The following is an 8,044-nucleotide window of genomic DNA, read 5'->3' as shown; positions in this document are numbered from 1 at the left end:
AGGTGTAGCTCTAAGTGAAGCCTATGTATCTCTTATCGCTACTGGCTTCAATAAAATGAAAGTAATTTGTGCAAAAGGTTTATCCTGAGAGTTCAAAAAAATGAACATTACTTCCCTAATTGAAGTTTACTGTGTTATAGTTTGAACAAAGATGCTGCTGTTGGGTCAGCTATAGCCCAGCGGTTCCTTCTCAAGTTTACATGATTTATCGTGTTCAACCATTCAATGGTTCAAGTCCTGCGGGCGCTCTCTAGCCTTTTTTCCCATCATTTGTCAATTAAAGAACTATGCTTGTTTACTTGCTTAATCCACTCTATATGGTAAATATCACCTATTTACTATTTCTGTTTCTACAAATGATCATTAAAGCATTGCCTACTAGCATAGTGGGTTCTCAGCTACATCACCTAACCTTTCCAGTGCTGTGAGATTTCCCTAACGCATGATAAAATATAGAAAAAAAGTAATTCAATGAGGTAAAGAAGGAATTTGTCCATCAAAACCAAATATCACGTTTTGATTGCGTTAGGTCTAACATTTTAAAACTCTGTTAACTTGCAAGCCTGTAGCAATAATGATGATAATATGGAAGACAGCATTTGAAATCTTATGAATCTAAGTTTCCAGATTGTGAGTATTCTAGCTTAAACTAGAATTTATAACCATGATGACATGACGCGTTCACCGTAATGCACTAATACACTAATAGCAAGTTACGTTATTCAAGTAGACTCATTATATAGTGCAGCAATAGGAACTTTTGGAAATTACCTTTTTATGAGTTAACATCATTTGTTGGAATACATACTTATTAGGTATAGAATAAGTGAGAGCTGTAACGTGGTACATGCAGCCCCCTTTAAAATTGTTTGAGTGGACCTTTAGTTGGCTTCCTTTTTTCAACTGCACATCACCTCAAAGTTCATCAGTACAGTGATTGAATGTAAAAAAATATATAACCCCACAGCATGGTGTTGGAATCATTTGTGTTTCTTTTAAAAAAATAAAATCCAAATTTAGTAATTTCTTCTACAAAAAAAGGAACACTGAATATGATGATGAACTGCTGTAATGTATTACAAAGTCACCTATCAAAATTGTCCTACATTGATAACAACTGCCACGACTGGTTTCTATGCCAATGTACAGTTGTTTTTGCTGGGGAAGAAGACCTGACAGGGTTTCCATGTTTAATATGTCAAAACCTAATTTTGGTTGCATTTACATTGTATTCTGGGATTCACATGTAATAATAAACAGCCCTCTCAGAAGGATTATTAATTCTGTTGTTAATCCTGTTAATACATGAGAGCTACAAAACTAAGAATGCCACAAAAAATGGACTGCATGATCTACACACACTTCCACTTACAGAAGTACAGAGATCTCCATTGGAATACAAAGAGAATTCCATGCGTGAAGATGTTCCTACCATAAAAGTTACTGGTGTCTGTGCCTTCATTTGAGGATGAACACCCTTCCAATAGTCAGGTGTAGCTCTAAGTGAAGCCTATGTATCTCTTATCGCTACTGGCTTCAATAAAATGAAAGTAATTTGTGCAAAATGTTTATCCTGAGAGTTCAAAAAAATGAACATTACTTCCCTAATTGAAGTTTACTGTGTTATAGCTTGAAGAAAGATGCTGCTGTTGGGTCAGCTATAGCCCAGCGGTTCCTTCTCAAGTTTACATGATTTATCGTGTTCAACCATTCAATGGTTCAAGTCCCGCGTGCGCTCTCTGGCCTTTTTTCCCATCATTTGTCAATTAAAGAACTATGCTTCTTTACTTGCTTAATCCACTCTATATGGTAAATATCACTTATTTACTCTTTCTGTTTCTACAAATGATCATTAAAGCATTGCCTACTAGCATAGTGGGTTCTCAGCTACATCACCTAACCTTTCCAGTGCTGTGAGATTTCCCTAACGCATGATAAAATATAGAAAAAAGTAATTCAATGAGGTAAAGAAGGAATTTGTCCATCAAAACCAAATATCACGTTTTGATTGCGTTAGGTCTAACATTTTAAAACTCTGTTAACTTGCAAGCCTGTAGCATTAATGATGATAATATGGAAGACAGCATTTGAAATCTTATGAATCTAAGTTTCCAGATTGTCAGTATTCTAGCCTAAACTAGAATGTATAACCATGATGACATGACGCGTTCACCGTAATGCACTAATACACTAATAGCAAGTTACGTTATTCAAGTAGACTCATTATATAGTGCAGCAATAGGAACTTTTGGAAATTACCTTTTTATGAGTTAACATCATTTGTTGGAATACATACTTATTAGGTATAGAATAAGTGAGAGCTTTAACGTGGTACATGCAGCCCCCTTTAAAATTGTTTGAGTGGACCTTTAGTTAGCTTCCTTTTTTTCAACTGCACATCACCCCAAAGTACATCAGTACAGTGATTGACTGTAAAAAAATATATAACCCCACAGTATGGTGTTGGAATCATTTGTGTTTCTTTAAAAAAAATAACATCCAAATTTAGTAATTTCTTCTACAAAAAAAGGAACACTGAATATGATGATGAACTGCTGTAATGTATTACAAAGTCACCTATCAAAATTGTCCTACATTGATAACAACTGCCACGACTGGTTTTTATGCCAATGTACAGTTGTTTTTTCTGGGGAAGAAGACCTGACAGGGTTTCCATGTTTAATATGTCAAAACCTAATTTTGGCTGCATTTACATTGTATTCTGGGATTCAAATGTAATAATAAACAGCCCTCTCAGAAGGATTATTAATTCTGTTGTTAATCCTGTTAATACATGAGAGCTACAAAACTAAGAATGCCACAAAAAATGGACTGCATGATCTACACACACTTCCACTTACAGAAGTACAGAGATCTCCATTGGAATACAAAGACAATTCCATGCGTGAAGATGTTCCTACCATAAAAGTTACTGGTGTCTGTGCCTTCATTTGAGGATGAACACCCTTCCAATAGTAAGGTGTAGCTCTAAGTGAAGCCTATGTATCTCTTATCGCTACTGGCTTCAATAAAATGAAAGTAATTTGTGCAAAATGTTTATCCTGAGAGTTCCAAAAAATGAACATTACTTCCCTAATTGAAGTTTACTGTGTTATAGCTTGAAGAAAGATGCTGCTGTTGGGTCAGCTATAGCTCAGCGGTTCCTTCTCAAGTTTACATGATTTATCGTGTTCAACCATTCAATGGTTCAAGTCCTGCGGGCGCTCTCTGGCCTTTTTTCCCATCATTTGTCAATTAAAGAACTATGCTTGTTTACTTGCTTAATCCACTCTATATGGTAAATATCACCTATTTACTCTTTCTGTTTCTACAAATGATCATTAAAGCATTGCCTACTAGCATAGTGGGTTCTCAGCTACATCACCTAACCTTTCCAGTGCTGTGAGATTTCCCTAACGCATGATAAAATATAGAAAAAAAGTAATTCAATGAGGTAAAGAAGGAATTTGTCCATCAAAACCAAATATCACGTTTTGATTGCGTTAGGTCTAACATTTTAAAACTCTGTTAACTTGCAAGCCTGTAGCAATAATGATGATAATATGGAAGACAGCATTTGAAATCTTATGAATCTAAGTTTCCAGATTGTGAGTATTCTAGCTTAAACTAGAATTTATAACCATGATGACATGACGCGTTCACCGTAATGCACTAATACACTAATAGCAAGTTACGTTATTCAAGTAGACTCATTATATAGTGCAGCAATAGGAACTTTTGGAAATTACCTTTTTATGAGTTAACATCATTTGTTGGAATACATACTTATTAGGTATAGAATAAGTGAGAGCTGTAACGTGGTACATGCAGCCCCCTTTAAAATTGTTTGAGTGGACCTTTAGTTGGCTTCCTTTTTTCAACTGCACATCACCTCAAAGTTCATCAGTACAGTGATTGAATGTAAAAAAATATATAACCCCACAGCATGGTGTTGGAATCATTTGTGTTTCTTTTAAAAAAATAAAATCCAAATTTAGTAATTTCTTCTACAAAAAAAGGAACACTGAATATGATGATGAACTGCTGTAATGTATTACAAAGTCACCTATCAAAATTGTCCTACATTGATAACAACTGCCACGACTGGTTTCTATGCCAATGTACAGTTGTTTTTGCTGGGGAAGAAGACCTGACAGGGTTTCCATGTTTAATATGTCAAAACCTAATTTTGGTTGCATTTACATTGTATTCTGGGATTCACATGTAATAATAAACAGCCCTCTCAGAAGGATTATTAATTCTGTTGTTAATCCTGTTAATACATGAGAGCTACAAAACTAAGAATGCCACAAAAAATGGACTGCATGATCTACACACACTTCCACTTACAGAAGTACAGAGATCTCCATTGGAATACAAAGAGAATTCCATGCGTGAAGATGTTCCTACCATAAAAGTTACTGGTGTCTGTGCCTTCATTTGAGGATGAACACCCTTCCAATAGTCAGGTGTAGCTCTAAGTGAAGCCTATGTATCTCTTATCGCTACTGGCTTCAATAAAATGAAAGTAATTTGTGCAAAATGTTTATCCTGAGAGTTCAAAAAAATGAACATTACTTCCCTAATTGAAGTTTACTGTGTTATAGCTTGAAGAAAGATGCTGCTGTTGGGTCAGCTATAGCCCAGCGGTTCCTTCTCAAGTTTACATGATTTATCGTGTTCAACCATTCAATGGTTCAAGTCCCGCGTGCGCTCTCTGGCCTTTTTTCCCATCATTTGTCAATTAAAGAACTATGCTTCTTTACTTGCTTAATCCACTCTATATGGTAAATATCACTTATTTACTCTTTCTGTTTCTACAAATGATCATTAAAGCATTGCCTACTAGCATAGTGGGTTCTCAGCTACATCACCTAACCTTTCCAGTGCTGTGAGATTTCCCTAACGCATGATAAAATATAGAAAAAAGTAATTCAATGAGGTAAAGAAGGAATTTGTCCATCAAAACCAAATATCACGTTTTGATTGCGTTAGGTCTAACATTTTAAAACTCTGTTAACTTGCAAGCCTGTAGCATTAATGATGATAATATGGAAGACAGCATTTGAAATCTTATGAATCTAAGTTTCCAGATTGTCAGTATTCTAGCCTAAACTAGAATGTATAACCATGATGACATGACGCGTTCACCGTAATGCACTAATACACTAATAGCAAGTTACGTTATTCAAGTAGACTCATTATATAGTGCAGCAATAGGAACTTTTGGAAATTACCTTTTTATGAGTTAACATCATTTGTTGGAATACATACTTATTAGGTATAGAATAAGTGAGAGCTTTAACGTGGTACATGCAGCCCCCTTTAAAATTGTTTGAGTGGACCTTTAGTTGGCTTCCTTTTTTTCAACTGCACATCACCCCAAAGTACATCAGTACAGTGATTGACTGTAAAAAAATATATAACCCCACAGTATGGTGTTGGAATCATTTGTGTTTCTTTAAAAAAAATAACATCCAAATTTAGTAATTTCTTCTACAAAAAAAGGAACACTGAATATGATGATGAACTGCTGTAATGTATTACAAAGTCACCTATCAAAATTGTCCTACATTGATAACAACTGCCACGACTGGTTTTTATGCCAATGTACAGTTGTTTTTTCTGGGGAAGAAGACCTGACAGGGTTTCCATGTTTAATATGTCAAAACCTAATTTTGGCTGCATTTACATTGTATTCTGGGATTCAAATGTAATAATAAACAGCCCTCTCAGAAGGATTATTAATTCTGTTGTTAATCCTGTTAATACATGAGAGCTACAAAACTAAGAATGCCACAAAAAATGGACTGCATGATCTACACACACTTCCACTTACAGAAGTACAGAGATCTCCATTGGAATACAAAGACAATTCCATGCGTGAAGATGTTCCTACCATAAAAGTTACTGGTGTCTGTGCCTTCATTTGAGGATGAACACCCTTCCAATAGTAAGGTGTAGCTCTAAGTGAAGCCTATGTATCTCTTATCGCTACTGGCTTCAATAAAATGAAAGTAATTTGTGCAAAATGTTTATCCTGAGAGTTCCAAAAAATGAACATTACTTCCCTAATTGAAGTTTACTGTGTTATAGCTTGAAGAAAGATGCTGCTGTTGGGTCAGCTATAGCTCAGCGGTTCCTTCTCAAGTTTACATGATTTATCGTGTTCAACCATTCAATGGTTCAAGTCCTGCGGGCGCTCTCTGGCCTTTTTTCCCATCATTTGTCAATTAAAGAACTATGCTTGTTTACTTGCTTAATCCACTCTATATGGTAAATATCACCTATTTACTCTTTCTGTTTCTACAAATGATCATTAAAGCATTGCCTACTAGCATAGTGGGTTCTCAGCTACATCACCTAACCTTTCCAGTGCTGTGAGATTTCCCTAACGCATGATAAAATATAGAAAAAAAGTAATTCAATGGGGTAAAGAAGGAATTTGTCCATCAAAACCAAATATCACGTTTTGATTGCGTTAGGTCTAACATTTTAAAACTCTGTTAACTTGCAAGCCTGTAGCAATAATGATGATAATATGGAAGACAACATTTGAAACCTTATGAATCTAAGTTTCCAGATTGTCAGTATTCTAGCTTAAACTAGAATGTATAACCATAATGACATGACGCGTTCACCGTAATGCACTAATACACTAATAGCAAGTTACGTTATTCAAGTAGACTCATTATATAGTGCAGCAATAGGAACTTTTGGAAATTACCTTTTTATTAGTTAACATCATTTGTTGGAATACATACTTATTAGGTATAGAATAAGTGAGAGCTGTAACGTGGTACATGCAGCCCCCTTTAAAATTGTTTGAGTCGACCTTTAGTTGGCTTCCTTTTTTTCAACTGCACATCACCTCAAAGTACATCAGTACAGTGATTGACTGTAAAAAAATATATAACCCCACAGCATGGTGTTGGAATCATTTGTGTTTCTTTAAAAAAAATAAAATCCAAATTTAGTAATTTCTTCTACAAAAAAAGGAACACTGAATATGATGATGAACTGCTGTAATGTATTACAAAGTCACCTATCAAAATTGTCCTACATTGATAACAACTGCCACGACTGGTTTCTATGCCAATGTACGGTTGTTTTTGCTGGGGAAGAAGACCTGACAGGGTTTCAATGTTTAATATGTCAAAACCTAATTTTGGCTGCATTTACATTGTATTCTGGGATTCAAATGTAATAATAAACAGCCCTCTCAGAAGGATTATTAATTCTGTTGTTAATCCTGTTAATACATGAGAGCTACAAAACTAAGAATGCCACAAAAAATGGACTGCATGATCTACACACACTTCCACTTACAGAAGTACAGAGATCTCCATTGGAATACAAAGAGAATTCCATGCGTGAAGATGTTCCTACCATAAAAGTTACTGGTGTCTGTGCCTTCATTTGAGGATGAACACCCTTCCAATAGTCAGGTGTAGCTCTAAGTGAATCCTATGTATCTCTTATCGCTACTGGCTTCAATAAAATGAAAGTAATTTGTGCAAAATGTTTATCCTGAGAGTTCAAAAAAATGAACATTACTTCCCTAATTGAAGTTTACTGTGTTATAGCTTGAAGAAAGATGCTGCTGTTGGGTCAGCTATAGCCCAGCGGTTCCTTCTCAAGTTTACATGATTTATCGTGTTCAACCATTCAATGGTTCAAGTCCCGCGGGCGCTCTCTGGCCTTTTTTCCCATCATTTGTCAATTAAAGAACTATGCTTCTTTACTTGCTTAATCCACTCTATATGGTAAATATCACTTATTTACTCTTTCTGTTTCTACAAATGATCATTAAAGCATTGCCTACTAGCATAGTGGGTTCTTAGCTACATCACCTAACCTTTCCAGTGCTGTGAGATTTCCCTAACGCATGATAAAATATAGAAAAAAAGTAATTCAATGAGGTAAAGAAGGAATTTGTCCATCAAAACCAAATATCACGTTTTGATTGCGTTAGGTCTAACATTTTAAAACTCTGTTAACTTGCAAGCCTGTAGCATTAATGATGATAATATGGAAGACAGCA

Source organism: Lissotriton vulgaris, chromosome 1_1 (assembly GCF_964263255.1).
Source record: "Lissotriton vulgaris chromosome 1_1, aLisVul1.2, whole genome shotgun sequence".
NCBI classification, from domain to species: Eukaryota; Metazoa; Chordata; class Amphibia; order Caudata; family Salamandridae; genus Lissotriton; species Lissotriton vulgaris.
The sequence above is the reverse complement of the archived record's forward strand: the minus strand, read 5'-3'. Positions refer to the sequence as shown.